Source organism: Dasypus novemcinctus, chromosome 8 (genome assembly GCF_030445035.2).
Source record: "Dasypus novemcinctus isolate mDasNov1 chromosome 8, mDasNov1.1.hap2, whole genome shotgun sequence".
NCBI lineage: Eukaryota > Metazoa > Chordata > Mammalia > Cingulata > Dasypodidae > Dasypus > Dasypus novemcinctus.
The window spans coordinates 117762554-117783282 of NC_080680.1; the positions used below are offsets into that span (position 1 = coordinate 117762554).

The following is a 20729-nucleotide window of genomic DNA, read 5'->3' on the forward strand; positions in this document are numbered from 1 at the left end:
GTTACTTTTGAAGAGTATTGATCAGGTATTTCAATGAATGCCCTTTAATTTGGGCTTATCTGATGTGTTCTCATAAATGAATTGAGATTATGAATAACTGGGAAGAATATCACAGAATATATTTCCACACAATTGAAATCATTCCTTTTAAACAATTCTGAAACATTATTTACTCAAGATATTAGGTCCTAAGTTTTTTTCTCATATTAATAACATGCTTCATGGGTATTACTTTCTCATGTAAAGTAATCAGAGATGGGTAATAAATTGTTTATGTATATATACTTTATATATATATATATATATATATATTGCAAGGACAATCAATAATATGATGATGTGATTCAGAAAATATAAAATGCAGTTACAGAACAAGGATGTCTAACATTATTAAGAAAAATTAATTGTGTACGCTGAATTTGAGAGGGGTTTTGCAAGGTAGGGAATATATTGCTACCTAGGAAGTTTGAAACTTTATATATCAGGCATGAGTTAGAACTATATTGGAACAAGAGACATATATATAGGATGATGTGAAGATGCTGTGAGATCACCCATCAGATTTTCAAATCCTTTTGTAAATATCCTAATATATTCTAAAGACAAAACTGTGAAGTAGCTGTCATAATATTATTTTCATTATTGAATTGAGATCCAAGGACATCAAATTATTTTTATTAGCTCACCATTTGTAAATAGTCCATAAAGAGTCAAATCCTGATGCTTTGGATATCTAATTTTATTTTCCTTCCGTTACATTATTTTGGTTCTCTAGCATTAATTCGGTATGTAATGACTTGGTGATGTAATAAATAATTAGTCCATCTAAACTATGTGTTCTCCCTTTTACATTCTTATTTAACTTCATCTCTTGGACAACTTGGGCACACTTAAAGAATTGTTCATTTTTTCAAAAGTCATACTTTTAAGCCTTTGAAGTTCTAAGGATATTTTCTTTCTGTTGCCTTTATATGTAAGAGGTCACTTGAATCAGTAAACATTTTGGAGTTAATTCTTTTTCATTAAAATGCTACAGAAATTGCTCTTCTGAAATTCAGTATTACTGAGAAGCCTGATATAAACCTGATGTTAATTATTTTTAGAAATTCCAGAAAAATGATAAAACATAAAGCAACAGTTTTAATATTTAGATTTTTTTAACAGGCAGTAACAGTCATGTTCATAAATCTCTCTCTGTATCTATCCATCCCCACACATATACAAATCTAAAAATAAATGTTTGTTTGCTTATTTAGAATTTTCTCTCATGCACGTTGTTCATTTTCCTCGATAATCTTTATTTTCTTGTTTATCCTTCTAGCATTTCTTTATATGCATATGTGTGTATATATGTGTATATATATAAATATATATACACACACACTACCTTTGCAAATACATATTTATTATTATGAAATCCCCTTTTTATACAAATAGAGCCTAGAGCCTAGCTGATACACTCTTCTATATCTAGGTTTTTTCATGTAAAATAAATATTGGAGATATTCCTAAAAAGTTTCCCCATTATTTTTGAAGCCCCATATTATTCTTTTATATTGCCTGGAGTGTTCTATGTGTATTAAGGCACAGAAAAATATTTTGTAATTATATACATTAGGATAAGGGATCAAATGATCACAAACACTTTTTGTTCACCCAATATGTCCAGAGGAAATGAAAATTCATGTGTGGGACTTAGGACAATTCTTATTTATGCTGGAATATCCTGCCTTTGGCATCTATATGAGATCCCTGGCCTGTGACCACAAAGTATCATTTGTACTCAAACTATTTAGGGGACAGAAAACATGTCTCCTAAAGATTTTCAAAACAATTCTAATAGATGTCCCACCTGACCCATGCTCTACTATCCAATAGCTAATATTGAAATTTCTCTTTCATGAACATTTGGTAATTAATAAAGAAACATGATGCCCTAAAACTCTTGTCTGGATAGTTACAATGAACAGTTTTGGTCTGTCTCTAATTGCTTTTTGATTATTAGACTTGTCCAACAGTGGGATGACCTTTTGCTGAGTCATGATCAGTGAAGGGATTGATAGAGAGGAAGGCTGAGAGTTAACTAAGTTTCTTCAAGACATTGTTTCTACAATTAGAGGAATGTTGAATTTGAAGCTGGCCACAAAATGTGCTGTGCAAATTACATTCGGAGGTTGATTTAGGTGAGTAAGAGATTATACAAGAGAACCTTTTGACACTCATATGTTACAATTCTGTAATATGAGGTGTTCCTTAAAAACCCTGCAAGAACCTTACATGACTGAAGTAAACAAATGTCCATTACAACATACCTTCCATGCTGCTATTTCAAACAATCTTTGTTTTCATACATCCATACAACATTTTGGAGACAAAAAGATTTGTAGAATTGGGGCTGTCACTCTTTCACTTGCATTTCATAGCTGATTTTAAGAAATGAAAGGGCATATTATAATAACTTTGCTTGTGTTGATTGATGCAGATTATAGTTTCCATAACCAAGCATAGCCCAATTAAAGTCAAACAAATTCAACTTGGAAATGTGACACTGAATCAAACATCAGACATTTTAATTCATGTTTTAGTGTTTCAGACAGTTGTGTAAAAACATAAGTCATTGTAAGCTTTCACCATGCTCAGTAATATAAGCTCATGTCTTCTGTTTGCCTCCAGAAATGGCATTCATTATGCCTGTTTCTCTCATTACAATTCTGAAAAATTAATGACCCCAGGAAAAAAAAAACGTAATTTACTTTTATTTCTTCTTTATTTTCTTTTAAATGTTACATTAAAAAAAATATGAGGTCCTTGTATTCCCCCCATCCCCCTCACCCCACTCCTCCCACATCGACAACCTCTTCCATCATCATGGCACATTCACTGCACCTGGTGAATCCATTTTGGAGCACTGCTGCACCACATGGACAGTGGTCTACACTGTAGTCTGCACTCTCCCCCAGTCCACCCAGTGGGCCATGGAAGGACACACAATGTCCAGCATTTGTCCCTGCAGCACCACCCAGGACAACTCCAAATCCTGAAAATGCCCCCACATCAAATCTCTTCTTCCCTTTCCCTACCCTCAGCAGCTACTGTGGTCACTTTCTCCACATCAGTGCTACAATTTCTTCCATTACTAATCACAATAGTTCCACAGTAGAACACCAGTAAGTCTACTCTATTCCTTCATCCTGTGGACCCTGGGATGGTTATGTCCAGTCCCCCTCTATATCAAGAGGGGCTTAGATTCCACATGAATGATGGATGCAGTTCTCCTGCTTGCAGTTGTAGGCACTCTTGGCTCCCTGGTGTGGTGGTTGATCTTCTTCACCTCCCTGTTTGCTGGCTGGGGTGAGTTCAATAAACCAGAGGGTAGGAGTTGCAAGTCTGCTGAGGCTCAGGGCCTGGCTGTCATGTGGACAGTCCAGAGATTTAGGTCTCCTGAGTATACACCAACCCAAACACCAACCAGAGTTCCAGTAAAAGTAACAGAGGAGGCATGTGTAGATGGAGTCCAACTCCATCACACTCAGGAACACAAACTCCAAAGTAGGGTCAGCTGACATGGTACTGAACTCCAGAGTCATCTGCCATGACCATATAAACTGTGGATCTCTGTAGCCCTCAGGAGAACCAGTACCCAAGTTTCGATCTACTTTAACTGTCTCTGGTACCCTGCTGAGGCATGCATAAGTGTTACCCTTCTGATGACCTCCCGAATCTTTTTTGGAGACTCATAGCCATATAAATTCATTTGTCCTTTCCATCTCCCCCTTTTATCCAAAGTCAAAAGGCAGTTTTTAACACCTAATAGTACATGTAGGCTGAGATATTCTGCTGGTCTGAGTTGACCCTTTTATTCAAGGTCTTTTTCTAGTTACATCATCAACTGGTACTTGGTAGTAATCCCTCATCACCAGGGAGGCTCATCCCTGGGAGTCATGTCCCACAAATATGGTCTTTCAAGTAATGAAGATTGATTGTCATGGTGGGCCCTGAGGAGAGGGAGAAAGAGGTATTAAATAGATGGAATCAGTGTAACTGTGGGGCAATGGAAGTGTTCCATAAGATCATGCAATGATGGATTTAGGACATGTTAAATTACACCAAAAATGTATAAAAGTCTATCAGCTAAAATGTAAACCATAATGTAAAACATAAGATAACTAAAACTTTAGAATATTGTGTAGTCTAAAATGTAAACCATAATGTAAACCCAAATGGAACCATGTTTGAAAGCTATTGTTTTAATATCTGTACATCAGCTGCAGCAAATAAAATATGAACATGCAAAAAGATCACTTCTGGGGAAGGGACAAAGGGTTTGATGTTGGATATGTGGGAGTACCGTATATTGTATATGTGAATTACTGTGATCTAAAACTTATGTGAAGACAAACTTAATAATTCATAATTTACTTTTAAATCCCCTCCAAATCTCCTAAAATGTTTCATCTATCTATCTATCTATCTATCTATCTATCTATCTATCTATCTATCTATCTATCTATCTATCTATCTTTCTATATCTATCTATCTATCTGCCTGCCTACCTACCTACCTACCTACCTACTACTACCTACCTGTCATCTATCTCTAAAATCTCTTCAGATCAGAGGTCTGAAGACAGCAAATTGCCAGTGGGTACTTTAGTCCAAATGACTGAAGTATTTCTTATGGGGATACAAGTACATAATGAGAAGAAAAATTTTCCACAATTCTATATTTTAAGAATATCAGAGACATACATATAAATTTGGAAATCTGTAGAGTTCCTGTGGAGATGTTAAAAAACTTCTAGAAACCTATGGTCTAAGAAATGAACTCTTTTACCTAGCCACCATCTGAGAAGAGAAATCTGAACTGACCATGTGGGCAGACAGTTGGGAGTATGGAAAATAACTAATCTCTTATTTGAACTAAAATATGGAATTTAGATGGTAATAATTATAAACACAATTTTACTTGGAAGCTATGAAATAATAGTTCAGATTAAAGTCAATAAATCATTAACTTGAAAACTCAGAGAAAGAATGAATTTTCACAAATTATAGAGCTTTATGATTATATTGTGGTTTAAGTAATAAATAATAAGCATTGCTATATTACTTTTAATTTTTCCTATTATTTGCTCAATCACATGTGCATGTATACAGGCAATGGAAAATTGAAGCCATTTTTGTAAAAAAAGCTACCATGATGGAAAACCACTCTTGTCACCAAGTACTGGTGAGGATGTAGAACAGTTGGAACTTTTGTATCATGCTGGTAAAATTGCATGATGGTACAACCATTTTGGCAAACTATTTGGCAGCAAGCATTAAAGCTGGAAAAATGCATTCTATATTACCTTGAATCCCTCTTCCATGTATAAACCCACATAAATGTTTATAGACAAAGTATTTTCCAAAGGACAGGATTAAAATGTTCATGGCAACTTTGTTCATAATAACCAAAATACTGAAAACATCACAAATGCTCATCAGGTATAGAAGAGATTTTTAAAATTGCAATTTGTTCACAATAAAATACTGTACTGTCAGGGACAGCATAAATTTCCTGCCACACATCAAGTTATAGGGTAATCTGTACTCAGAAGGACCTTGTATTTGCTCGGCAAAATACTCTGTTATTGCCATCTTGAAATTATCAATAATTTGTAAACAAGAATCTCTGCAAATTATGTAGCAGGTCCTGTGTATGGAATGAGAATAAACAATCTACAAATACATACAAAGATATGGATGGATATCACAAACTAAATATCCACATAAAAGAGTACATATTTTATGATTCCATCTACATAAAGAACAAAAACAGGTAAAAAATAAGTTAATAGTGCTAGAAATGAGGAGACTGGGTTTAATCAAGGCAATTGGATTATGAGCAACTCCCAGGGACTCTTGAAACATGTTTAATAATCTGGGTTGCAGTTACAATTGTGTGCACATATTTTGTACATTGAGATATACTCTTTTTAAAAATATATATGTATTTTTTATTTTTTAAAATATACTTAGATTACATAAATGTTACACAGAAAATATAGGGATTGCCATATTCCCCACTCTCCATACCTCCCACACCCTCCCACATAAACAACATCTTTCATTAGTGTGGCACATTCATTGGAATTGATAAATGCATCCTGGGACATTGCCACTGAGCATGGATCATAATTCACATTATAGTTTACACTCTCTCCCACACAATTCTGCATATTATGGGAAGATATAAAGTAGCCTTTATCTGTTGTTGCAATATCTTTCAGGATGGTTCCCAAGTCCCGAAAGAGCCCCTGTATTACATCTGTTTTTCCTTCACCCTACCCCTAGAGCCTTCAGTGGCCACTGCCTCCATATCAATGTTGTAATTTCTTCCATCACTAGAATCACAGTAAATCTATAGCAGAATACCAGTAAGTCCACTGTAGTCTGAAATATACTCTTAACCGCTGTTCACATTGCTCTGGGTATATTACACTTCAATTAAATAGAAAGAACATTAAAATGAAGATAAATGAAATCTCCACATCAGAAATAAGAAAGAAGCAAAGAAGAAAAAAATAGCAGGAGAAGAGAGAAAGAAGGGGAAGGAGGAGGAGGAGGAGAAGAGGAGCTATAAGGAGAAAAAGAAATGTCTATAAAAGGCCAAGAACATTTCAATACCACACAAGGCTAGGTTAGTCAGGGACCCTTCTATTTCTTTCTCCCATTAACCTATAGTGTTCCCACATTACCAATCCTCCACTGTGGACCTTTGGCATTTTCCTCCTTTAGCATGCATATTCTAATAACATGCAGGATTGGACTTTTCTTAATACATAATCCTACATTTTAATTTTTTTAATGTGTAATCAACTTTGAGTTAATCTGTAAACAATAAAAAATTCACCCACTTTAAGTGTACAATTTTGACAAATGTACACAATTGTACAAATATGACAATCAGGGTATTGAACATTCCGTCCACCCAAAAAGGGTTTCTTCATACTTCTTTGAAGGCAACTCCCATCTACCACTCCCAGCCCAAGGCTCCCATTGGTCAGCTTCCTACAAAGAAATGGAATCATGACAGTAGTTAGTCTTTGGTGCTTGGTGTTTTCCATAATATGAAGCTGCTGTTGAGGTTCAGCCATGTTGTTTTGTGAATTAGCAGTTGTCTTATTCCTTTTTTATTTTTGAGCTATTCCACTACAAGGTTATACCACAATTTGTTTATCTACTCACCAATTGGTGGGCCTTTCAGTTGTATCCAGTTTTGGGTAATTATGAATAATGCTTCTATAAACACTAATGTACTAGTCTTTGTATGGATATGTGTTTTTATTTCCTTTTGGTAAAGACCTAGGAATGTGACTGTTAGGGTATTTTTTGGTAAGCACATGTTTAAACAAACTGCAAACTGTTTTTCAAAGTGGTATTAATGCCAGTAGAGTATCAGAAGATGAGATGCTTCACATCCTCTACAGTACTTGGTATTGGCAGTCTTTTTTTAGTAAATCTAGTTGGTGTGTCGTTGTAGTTCATTGTGGTTTTCATTTGCATTTCTCTAATGACTAATGAATTTGGGCATCTTTTCATGTGCTTATTCTTCCTTCATTCTTAAATCTTCATTAGCAATTCTTTTCAACATTTTGACCATTAAAAAAGACATTTAAATTGAAATAATCTCAAACTTACAAGACATTTGCAAAATGTAATACAAAGTCAATACAGTGAATTACAATATAGCCCCTACCCATATATCCATGTTTAATAGCTTTTAACATTTTATTACATTTGTTGAACTATTCTATCTGTCTATCTATCTATCTATCTATCTATCTATCTATCTATCTATCTATCTATCTATCTACCTACCTATCTAAATATCTATCTGTCATCTATCCATGTACCATCTATCATCTATCAATATCTATCTATCTATCCATCCATTTATCTATTTTCTAAGCATTTGAAAGTAAGATTGTATACAGCATACTTTTTGAGCACTTAATACTCTCATATGTATTTCCTAAAAACAAGGATATTCATTTATGTAACCTTATTAAGTACAGTTTTCAAGTTCAGGGAATTTAATATTGATGTAAAGCACATGGTCTATATTCTAATTATTTCAATTGTCTTAATCTCAGTTTTACTTGTAAGACTTTATAATCTAGAAATGAGATCTTTATCAAATATGATTTGCAAATATTGTCTCCCAAATTGTGGTTTATCGTTAATTTCTTAAGTATCTCTAAAAGAGAGAAAAAATGTAATATTGATGAAGTCCAAATTAACATTTTTATGGTAAATTATCACTTTTATATCTTATCTATGAAATCTTTGCCAAATGCAAGGTCACAATGATTTTCTCTATATTTTCTTCAAAAAGTTTTATAGGTTTAAATTCTTACATTTAGGCCTATAATCTTCAAGTTTATATATATATATATATATATATGGTGTAAGATAAATTTTTAGGATCCTTTGTTTATTTTTCAAATGAATAAGAGCAGTTTCAGTACCATGCCTTGAAAAGATGATCTGTTGATCAGCCAACTTTTGGTGGCCAATTAAGATGGGATCATAGATTGTCTTGGTGATGGAAAATTAAGATTGGATCATAGATTGTCTAAGTGGTAGTGAGGAGGAAAATATTAAAATAAGTTGCAACAAAAACAAAGCATTAATGACTGTATATATGTGGATCTATTTTTGAACTACGTATTTCATTTCTTTCTATCTACTTACCTAACTATAATCTATTTATCTTTACATTAACCATACTTTTTCTTGATTATTGTAGCTTTACAGTAAGTTCTAAAGTTATAATGTATAAGTCCTCAGTTTGGGTTTTCTCTTTCAAATTGTTTCTGCTAGTCCATGTCCTTTACATTTTCTTATAGATCTTAAAATCAGCTTTTCAATATCTGTAAATAACATGGTCTATATTCTAATTATTTCAATTGTCCTAATCCCTCTCTCTGCATCTATAGATAAATTTTTGGAAAAGTGACTTCTTAACTCTTGATTTATGGCAATGATGTATCTCTCCATTTATTTAGGTCTTCATTTATTTTTCTCATTAAAGTTTTATAGTTAGTGGAAAGATCTTACACATAATGGGATATATTTATCCCAAAATATTTCATGATTTTCAATGTTATTAAAAATGATATTTTAAAAATTTCCAATGGGTCATTATAGTATATGGAGCTACACTTCATTTTTGTATATTGGTCTTGTAGTTTCTGATCTTTCCAAACTTACTTATTAGTTTAGTAGTATTTTTGTAGGTCTTTGGGATTTTCTATATAGATTATCAAGCAATCTGTCACACATTTTACTTCTTTTTTTCTAAAATATATGCATTTTATTCCCTTTTCTTTCCTCAATACACTGGGTAGAATCTATATTACCATACTGAATAGAAGAGAGCATGTATCTTTACTTTGTCCTAATCTTACAGAAAAAATATTCAGTTTTTCATCATGTTTGATGTTAGCTTTTAGTAACAATGATTTTATCTATTATTTTATGCTTTTATTCCATTGATTTCTCTCCATATATTTATTATATTCATTCTATTTCAGTTTGCTCTTCTTTCTCCAACGTTTTATTTATTTTTGACATTTCTTTTTTTTACTAAGTATTAAACACTATAAATTTCCCTTTATGCAATGTTTTAGCTATTGCCCACATATTTTGATATAATCTCTTTATTTTCATTCAGTTGAAAATATATTATAACTTCCTTTGTGATTTTTCCTTAGCCCAAATGTTATTTAACAGGAGGTTATATAATTCACATATACATAGGGATTTTCAAGACATATTTCTGTTGACAATTTATAGTTTAATTCTACTGTGGCCAGAGAACATACATTCTATACTTTTCAATTATTTTTAACATTATGAGACTTGTTTTACAGACTAGAATATGATCTATGTTGGTAAATAGTCCATGATCTTGAAAAGAATGCATATTCTGTTGCTATTACCTGGAGAGTTCTAAATATGTCAAGCTGGTCAATTTGTTCAATAGTATTTTTCAAATCTTCTATATACTTTCAGATTTCTTGCCTACTCATCTACCAATTATAGAAAGAGGAGGGTGGAAATCTCTAATTATACTGAGGATTTGCCTATTTTTTCTTTTTATCTTTTAGTTTTTGCTTTTTGCTTTTTGTGTTTTTGAAGCTCTATTATTAGGTACACATAAACATAGAATGCTTTTGCTTATTGACATACTGTTACTTTAATAAATATGTAATGTCCTTCTTTATCACTGCCTTGCCCAGAAATATCTTTTTGCCTGATATTGACATAGCCAGTTTAGGTTCCTTTTGATTAGTGTGCTGCATGATATGCATTTTCAACTTTTTAATTTTTCCTGTATATTTGAATATTTGAAGTGTTGTCTTCTTGTAATAGTTTATAGGTTGTTATTTTCTCCTCCAATCTGGTAACCTCTTTACTTTTTTTTTGTAATAATAAATTTTTTTTAGAAAAGTTTTAGATTTACATTTACATAAAAATTACACCAAAAATATAGGGAATTCACATATGACCTCTCCCTCCCACACTCACATCCACCAATACACATAGTTTTCCCTATTATTAACAACTTATATTAATGTGGTACATTTGTTACAATTGATGAACCAATATGGAAGCAGTGCTACTAACCAAAGTCTGTAGTTTACATTATGGTTTATATTTTGTGCTGTGCAGTTCCATAAGCCTTGACAAATGCATAATATCTTGTGCCCATCATTGCAGTATCATACAGAAGGATCTCACTGTCCAAAATATGCCCTGTGTCCTAGCCATTCATTCCTTCCCCCTCTCTTCTGAACCCTTGGCAATCTCTGTCTGTATATCAATGTTACATGTTCTTCCTTTAACAAAAGATAATAACTCTAACAACAATAATTTGGTCCGTGATTACTTTCCCCCCTTATGTTGCTTCATTCCTCAGTCTTGAGGGATTTGTGATGATATCTACTCTGACTGCTTCAGACTGAGAGGGGACTTAGCTCTTATGGGGCAGATGGAAGGAATTGTTTGGCTTGCAGTTGTAGTCACTACTTGTTTTGGGGATGGGACTTATCCATCATCAACATTTTGTTGATTGTCCAGGGTAAGTCAGAAGAACTGGAGAGTAGTATTTGGCCACTACTCTGCAGGGATTCAGGGCTCAACCAGCATATGAACAATCCAAAGATTTAAGTCCCTGAGAGATATATTTAACAGGTATATTGAGAATTATAGGTTCAAATAAAAGTAGAGGAATCATGAGTAGGGGAATAATGAATAAGTATACTTATACTGCGGAAATCAATTATCATATATCCCCAAATATGGCCTGCCCAGAGCATACGGGCAGGCTTCTACAGGTCTGCCTGAGACCTGTGTAAGTATAACCTCCAGAAAGACCTTCTAATACACTTTGAAAACTCTTAGCTGTAAAAACTCTTTTGTATTTAATCTTTCTCCCTTTTGGTTAAGGTCTTTTTCCAAATGCATCTCTGGTTAGCACGTGGTAATAATCTCTCAGTGCCAGGGAGACTCATTCCTTTGAGGTAACTGTTTGGCATTAATTACTAATTAGGCTAAGTTTCATTTTTACAGGAATAACTTTCATAAGTTCAAAAATTAAGATGGAGGACTTGTCATATCACCCTGATTCCTTTAAATGGAATGTTTTGACAATTTACATTTAATTTAATTTTCCATGTATTTGGGCTTAAATCATATATGCATACATAATATATATATTATCCATATACATGTGTGGGTGTAATGCCCACTGTTGCATTAGCTAAATCTCTTTTTATGTTTTTATAGTGGTTGTTATAAGTTTTACTACATATATATATACACACACACACATAATTTATGGCAGTCTACCTTCAAATAATATTATTCCCCCTTCCATCCTTCATGCAACTGCTGTCATATATTATAGTTTACCCAAAAATAAATTTGCTTTATATAACCCATTATCTTTAAAAAAAGATTAAAAAAGAGAAATGAGGCCTCATATTTATTCAATATTTATCGCTGCTTATTATTTTCTTTCCTTTGTAGTCTAAATTTTCATCTGCTATTCTTTTACCTCTGCCAGAAGAACTTCCTTTAACATCTCTTACAGTACCATGCAACAGATGATACATTTTCTCAGCCTTGGTTGTTGCTTTATTTTAAGGTTTTCACTTGTTTTTCTTTTTAACCTTCATATTTGAAAAACATGTTCACTGGTTATAGAATTCTTGATTGGAGTTTTCACCTTTCTTCTAAAACTTTAATTGTACTATTATATTTTCTTCTTGTCTACATAGGTTCTTATAAGAAGACTGACCTTTTTCTACCATTTTTCTACACGTAAAGTGTTTCTTTTTCTTTGACTGCTTTTAGAAATTTTCTTCATTACTGTTTATTAACAATTTGATTATGTTGTGCCTGTAGTAGTTTGTGTTTTCAGTTTGTTTTGTGTATCTTCCCAAGGACTGATTAAATTTTTTGATATCTGGGTTTATAGTAGTGATCAAAATTGGAGCATTTTTAGTCATTCTTTTTTTTTTTTTTTGTCTTGATTCCTTACTCTCCTTCCTAGACTCAAATTACACACATAATAGACCACCGATATTTCCCCACAACCACTGAGGCTAAGTTCATTTTATTTTTCTCTCTGTGCATCATTTTGGCTAGTTTCTATTGCTATATCTTCAAAGTCTCTGAACGTTTTCTCCAGTGTCTAGTCTTCTGTAATTCTCATGCAATGTATTTTTCATTTCAGATATTGTATTTTGTGTGTTTGGGTATTCCATTTTGTTTTATGTTATTGCTGTTTTTCTTACTGCTCTGCTCCTTCCATTTTTTCTTCCCTTTCTCCTATTATTTTGCTCATAGCTTGCTCTATATTAGAGTGCATATTCATAAAATAAATATATACTAGAATAAATATAATTATTTAAATAATTATAAAAGTAGTTTTAAATTTCTTGTCTGATTGTTTTCTTGATTATGGGTTTTATTTTGCCTGCTCTTTTGCATGTCTGGGAATTTTTATTCTATTAAATACTGTCAAATTTACTTTGTTGACTGCTAGATTTTGTTGTATTGCTTCAATGAGTGTTAAAATGTGTTTTGGCATACTGATAAGTTGCTTGTGTTTCAGTTCAATTTTATTGAAAGATTTTTTTAGCTTTGTTATAGTGAGTTCTGAACAGCTTTTACTTTTCAACTAATTTAGCCCCATTATTAAGCTGTGAGCCTTCTGATGACTTTCAAGGCTTCTCCACTATAATTGGTGAGGGCACAAATTCTTCCCAGCTTTCTGAGGGCTCAAGGAATTTTTCAGCCTACTGCTTTCTGGTGTTCTGTCTTTGGCCTCATGGAGCGTTGGCTCCTGTTGGCGTACATTAATACTCATCCAGACGTCATAGGCATCTCCCTGCATTTCTCAAGAGCTTCTTCTTCATTATTCTACCCTATGATTTCTTGCTACTTTTGCCTCCTGGAACTCTGGTCTCTGTCTCCTCATCTTAGTGGGACTATAATCCTCTGGTTAGATATCCTTCTCTGTTATGCAGTCTGGAAACTGCCTCCAAGCAGTAAGCTAAGCTGATAATGGACCCACTTTATTTCTCCCTTCTATCCAGAATCACAGTTCACTGATATCTGTTTACCAATGTCTGAGATGTCCACTTTTTCTTTTTTTCACAGTAAAATGGCAATTCTCATAATAGTTAATTTTTTATGGGTAGAAGCAGATGTCCAATAACCCTATTTCTTAAAACAAGTGATGCACTTATATATTGCTTGGCAATTTTGTTGTTTTTTTGTTTGTTTGTTTGTTTTTGTTTTTGTATCTAGAAGACTGAGTCCTTTTAACTGGAAATTAGTATTTTCTGCTTCCTCCAAATAAGTTGTTTCAGTGTATTATTGGCTTTTAAATATGACTTCTTGTGTTTCCAAATTTGTATAAGTTTTGAGTCTATTAGTTTCCTTTCCCTTCAAATCAAGAAAGATAATTTAACACCTGCTTAGTACCTTCCCTGTATAATAATGTTTCTCATAAATTGAATGACTCATTTATGAAATGAAGTGACTGCTCCTGGTAGTTCTTTTGGCCTTAATTATAAGAACCTCCTTCTCCATTTGTCACTGACAAAATTCTTTTGCTAAAAGCATTAAAGTTTCTCTCTTGTATCAAGTTTTAATACATACGGTCATAACATAGCATAAGATCCATACAAATCTAGGAAGTTGTTTTGTCATTGCTTTCCTTATTCCTCATTTGGAATGTATGATTCATGAATACTGGATTCAATCATTTAATTTGAGACTTTGTTGCAAAAAAGTGTGACGCTTACATGGACATTTAAAAAGCACCTTAGAGGGGAGAGGGGGCAAGATGGCGGCTGAGTGAACATCCCTGTTAGGGTCTTCTGCAGGGAATCGGCTGGGCGGCGTTGGAGACTCTTTGGGACCGGATTGTTTCGGGATTTTTGCTGGTCCGGAGGTGTCTGGACATCGATTTGGAGGGAAGGTAACAGAGAGGATTCGTCTGTGAAATATACACGGAGATCCCAGCTACCTGTAGAGGATTCCCTCCTTGGGTAGGCGGAGACGAGGCATCTAGCCCCGCTCGGTGGGGCTGAGCCAGGCCAGGCCGCAGCGGCGGACGCCGGAGCCGGGCCGGGCTGCGCCCGCGGCAAGCGGGGCTGGGCGGGGCCGGGCGGGGCCGAGCCAGGCCGAGCCGGGCCCCGGTAGCGTTTGGAGCCGGGCGGGGCCGGTTCAGGCCCCGGCTGCGGGCCGCGGTAGCGTTTGGAGCCGGGCGGGGCCGGTTCAGGCCCCGGCTGCGGGCCGCGGTAGCGTTTGGAGCCGGGCAGAGCCGGGTCAGGCCGCGGCGGGTACGGAGCCGGGCAGCAGGGCCGGTCCAGGCCGCAGTGGCGGGAGGTGGACGCCGGAGCCGGCTGGGCCGCTGTAGCGAGCGGAGCTGGGCGGAGCCAGGCCAGGCCAAGGCGGCGTGAGGAGCCGGGCAGAGCCGGTCCAAGCCTCTGCGGCGGGTGGAGCCGGGCCTGCGGAGGGGTTTCTGTTTTTTGTTTTTTTTTTTAATTTATTTTACTTAATTTTTTTTTTTTTTTTTTTTTTGGAGCATCTGCAGTACTGGGGAGTTCGTGGGCCCTGGGCGGCCTATTGGGGGTTTGTGGGAAGGGAGGTGCTTACAGACCCATTTGGGCAGACAGACGGGGGGTTTTAGGGCAAAGCGGGGGGAAGTTGTTGTTTTAGATAGTGTTGCAATTGTGACACGTGTGTACCTGTATCTCTCTTCTCCCTATCCGTTCCCCACCGTTTGCCCATCCTCTTTTTCTTTCTTCCTTTCTTCTTGTCTTTCTTTTTTCTTTATTATAATTAGTTTTTTTTTTTTTTCCGGTTTTCTCTTTCCCTCTTGTCCCTCATCTTCCACTTATTTTTACTTTAATTCAAGTATACAATAGGTGCTACAGGGAACACCTCACATTTGCTGGGTTTTCCCATCCTCCACTGCCTCATTTCTGTGTGAACTGATTTAGGCTACCTACACTATCCCCCTTCCCCTGCATCTTGACATCCTCTATCATCTACTGTCTCTCCTATATTCCACCCCCCACCTCCCGTTCTTTGATCCACAAAGTGTCTAACTCTTAATTTCTAATACCTTTGTTCTGTTTTCTGTCTATTATCCACTCTTGAAACTATTACCTTTCTTTTCTTTTTCCCTCTCTCATGAAAACAATAGCTGTGTAGTTCATACCATATTCCTCCCAAATTCAGTCATCTACTTCATAAAAGGTACTCTACCTACAGCTATAACTCTATACAATCTACATGAATCTAACCTCCATCCTTCCAGATCTCATATTCTTGCTTTATTAACATACATCACCAATACAACTTTACACTTTTCCTTTGCTTACACAATTGCCTTTCCCCAACACTAATACTTTCCTCTAAAGTGAACTTAACCAACAACAAGTAACTAGAATAAGAAGAAAAAAGTGACAAAGAGAAGATATAACACCTGTGCAAAAATAACAACTAATTAACCTCCAAGAGCAGACAAAGAAGCTAAGGAACTGATTAAATTCGTCAAAATAAAGAGATGACCAGAAAGCAACAAAAATCTACGAACCAAACCAATAATCAGGAAAACATGGCTGAATCCAATCAACAAACCAATAATCACGAAGGGGAGCAAAACTTGGCACAAGCAATGAAAGATCTCAGAACATTTATCACCGACAAATTTGATGCAGTAATGAAAGAGGTTAACAACATGAAGATATCACTTGGAGGGGAAATTGCAGACATACGCAAAAACATAACAGATATGATGGGAATGAACACCACAGTTCAAGAAATCAAAAATACACTTGCAGCAAATATCAGCAGACTAGAAGAGACAGAGCAGAGAATTAGTGATGTGGAAGACAGTACATCAGAAATCAAACAGATAGTAGAAGGGGTCAATAAGAAGATAGAAAAAATCCAATTAGGATTTAGGGACCTGAATGACAATGCAAAACGCTCAAACATACGTATTATAGGCATTCCAGAAGGTGAAGAGAAGGGAAAGGGGTCAGAAAGAGTGTTGCAGGAAATAATGGCTGAAAACTTCCCAAATCTACTGAAAGAGACAGATGTACATATCCAAGAAGCACAGCACACTCCACAAGTCATAAACCCCAACAGGCCCACCCCAAGACATATACTTGTCAAATTATCCAATGCTCAAGACAAAGAGAAAATCCTAAAAGCAGCAAGAGAAAAGAAAACCATCACATACAAGGGAAGCTCAATTAGATTAAGTGCTGATCTCTCTTCTGAAACCATGGAGGCAAGAAAACAGTGGTATGATATAGTCAAGGTACTAAAGGAAAGAAATTTCCAACCAAGAATACTTTATCCAGCTAAACTAGCATTCAAATATGATGGAGAGTTCAAAATATTTGCAGACAAACAGAAACTGAAAGAGTATACCAACAAGAAACCTCCCCTTCAAGAAATTCTAAAGGGAGTGCTGCAGGAAGAAAGGAAAAAACAGGAAAGGCAAAGTTGGAGGAGAGTATAAGACCAACAACAACAACAAAAAAGACAAAATAAAATATACAAACAAAATATGACAAACACAAATCCAATCAAAGTATGGCTAACACAAATAATTCCTTGATAGTAATAACACTGAGTGTCAACGGATTAAACTCACCTATCAAAAGATTCAGACTGGGACATTGGATAAGGAAATATGACCCATCCATATGCTGTCTACAAGAGACACATCTTAGACCCAGAGACGCATGGAGATTGAAAGTGAAAGGCTGGAAAACAATCATACAAGCTAACAATAACCAAAAAAAGGCAGGAGTAGCTATATTAATATCAGACAAAATAGACTTTAAATGTGAAACAATTGTGAGAGACAAAGAAGGATACTACATTTTAGTGAAAGGGAAAATCTGTCAAGAAGATCGAACAATCATAAATATCTATGCCCCTAACAAGGGTGCCTCTAAATACGTCAGGCAAACGCTGGAAAAACTAAGTGAAAGAATAGATACATCTACAATTATAGTGGGGGATTTTAATACACCACTATCAACTCTGGACAGAACATCTCAAAAGAGAATCACCAAAGAAACAAAACATCTGAATAGTATATTAGAGGAGCTCGATCTAATAGACATATATAGATCGCTACACCCAAACACAGCAGGATATACATTTTTCTCAAGCGCACATGGATCATTCTCCAAGATAGATCATATGCTAGGCCACAAAGAAAGGCTGAACGAATTCAGAAAGATTGAAATCATACAAAACATTATCTCTGACCACAGTGGAGTCAAGCTGGAGATTTGCAAGGGAAAGAAGCCCAGATTTCACACCACGATTTGGAAATTAAACAGCACACTCTTAGAAAAACAGTGGGTCAAAGAGGAAATCTCAAAAGAAATCAATGACTACCTTGAAACAAATGATAATGATAACACAACATACCAAAATTTATGGGATGCAGCAAAAGCAGTACTGAGAGGGAAGTTTATAGCCATAAATTCATATATCAAAAAAGAAGAAAGAGCAAAAATTGAAGAACTAACTGCACATTTGAAGGAATTAGAAAAACAACAACAAAGCAACCCAACAGGAAGAAGAAGGAAGGAAATAACAAAGATAAGAGCAGAACTAAATGAAATAGAAAATAAGAAAGCACTTGAACAGATAAACAAGACCAAGAGCTGGTTTTTTGAGAAGATTAACAAAATTGACAAACCTTTAGCAACACTAACAAAGAAAAAAAGAGAGAAGATGCAAATACACAAAATAAGAAATGAGAAAGGCGATATCACCACTGACCCCACAGAAATAAAGACTATCATAAGAGGATATTTTGAAAAACTATATTCCAACAAAAATGACAATCTAGAGGAAATGGACAAATTCCTAGAAACACATAAACAGCCCATATTGACAAAAGAAGAAATTGATGATCTTAACAAACCAATCACAAGCAGAGAGATAGAATCAGTTATTAAAAATCTCCCAACTAAGAAGAGCCCAGGGCCAGATGGCTTCACAGGTGAATTCTACAAAACATTCCGGAAAGAACTGACACCAATCCTGCTGAAACTATTCCAAACCATCGAAACAGAAAGAACATTACCCAACTCCTTCTATGATGCCAACATTACCCTAGTACCAAAGCCAAACAAAGACATCACAAGAAAGGAAAATTACAGACCAATTTCTCTAATGAACCTAGACGCAAAAATACTTAACAAAATACTTGCTAATCGTATTCAACAACACATTAAACGAATTATACACCACGACCAAGTGGGATTCATCCCAGGTATGCAAGGATGGTTCAACATAAGAAAATCAATCAACGTAATACACCATATAAACAGATTGAAGGAAAAAAATCACATGATTATATCTATTGATGCAGAAAAAGCATTTGACAAAATACAGCACCCTTTCTTGATAAAAACACTCCAAATGATTGGAATACAAGGAAATTTTTTGAACATGATAAAGAGTATATATGAAAAACCTAAAGCCAATATTGTTTACAATGGAGAAATCCTAGACTCCTTCCCTCTAAACTCAGGAACAAGACAAGGATGCCCACTGTCGCCGCTCCTATTTAACATTGTCTTAGAAGTACTTGCTCGAGCACTGAGGCAAGAACCAGAAATAAAAGGCATTCAAATTGGAAAGGAAGAAGTCAAAATTTCACTATTTGCAGATGACATGATCCTATACATAGAAAACCCTGAGAGATCTACAACGAAGATTCTAGAACTCATAAATGAGTTTAGTAAAGTCGCAGGTTATAAGATCAATGCGCAAAAATCAGTAGCATTTCTGTACACCAATAATGAGCAAGATCAGGAGGAAATCAAGAAACAAATACCATTCACAATAGTAAATAAAAAAATCAAATACTTAGGAATAAATTTAACTAAAGAGGTAAAGAACTTATACACTGAGAACTATACAAGATTGTTCAAGGAAATCAAAGAAGACCTAAATAAATGGAAGACTATCCCTTGTTCATGGATAGGAAGACTGAACATTATTAAGATGTCTATCCTACCAAAACTGATCTACACATTCAATGCAATCCCAATAAAAATCAATGCAGCCTTCTTTAAGGAACTAGAAAAACTAACTATGAAATTTATTTGGAAAGGAAAGAGACCCCGAATAGCCAAAGACATACTGAAAAAGAAAAACGAAATTGGAGGAATCACACTACCTGACTTCAAAACATACTATAAAGCTATGGTGGTGAAAACAGCATGGTATTGGCATAAGGAGAGACATATAGACCAATGGAATCGAATTGAAAGCTCTGATATAGAACCTCACATATACAACCACATAATATTCGATAAAGCCACCAAACCCTCTCAACTGGGAGAGAGTGGCCTATTCAACAAATGGTGTCTGGAGAACTGGATAGCCATATGTAGAAGAATGAAAGAGGATTACCATCTCACACCTTATACAAAGATCAACTCAAGATGGATCAAAGACCTAAATATAAGAGCCAAGACCATAAAAACCTTAGAAAGCAGTGTAGGGAAACATCTACAGGACCTTGTAATAGGTAATGGATTTATGAATATCTCACCAAAAGCACGAGCAGCAAAAGAACTAATAGATAAATGGGACTTCCTCAAAATTAAAGCCTTCTGCACCTCAAAGGAGTTTGTCAAGAAAGTAAAAAGGGAGCCCACACAGTGGGAGAAAATATTTGGCAATCATATATCTGATAAGAAACTTATAACTTGCATATATAAAGAACTCCTATATCTTGAAAATAAAAAGATAAACAACCCATTTAAAAAATGGGAAAAAGACTTAAACAGACACTTCTCCGAAGAAGAAATACAAATGGCAAGAAAGCACATGAAAAAATGTTCCAAATCTCTAGCTATCAGGGAAATGCAAATCAAAACCACAATGAGATACCATCTTACACCCATAAGATTGGCAGCTATGAAAAAAACAGAAGAATACAAGTGCTGGAGAGGATGTGAAGGAAGGGGAACACTCATCCACTGCTGGTGGGAATGCAGAAGGATCCAACCATTCTGGAGGACAGTATGGCGGTTTCTCAAAAAACTAGCCATAGATTTGCCATATGACCCAGCAATACCACTGCTGGGAATATACCCAGCA

General features: G+C 35.3%; 1 pseudogene; it reads right to left on the bottom strand.

Moving 5' to 3' along the window:
• The window catches only part of LOC101430822 (acyl-protein thioesterase 1-like), a 68226-nt pseudogene extending 54774 nt beyond the window's left edge, over positions 1 to 13452 (bottom strand).
• Between the last annotated feature and the right edge of the window lie 7277 nt (positions 13453 to 20729).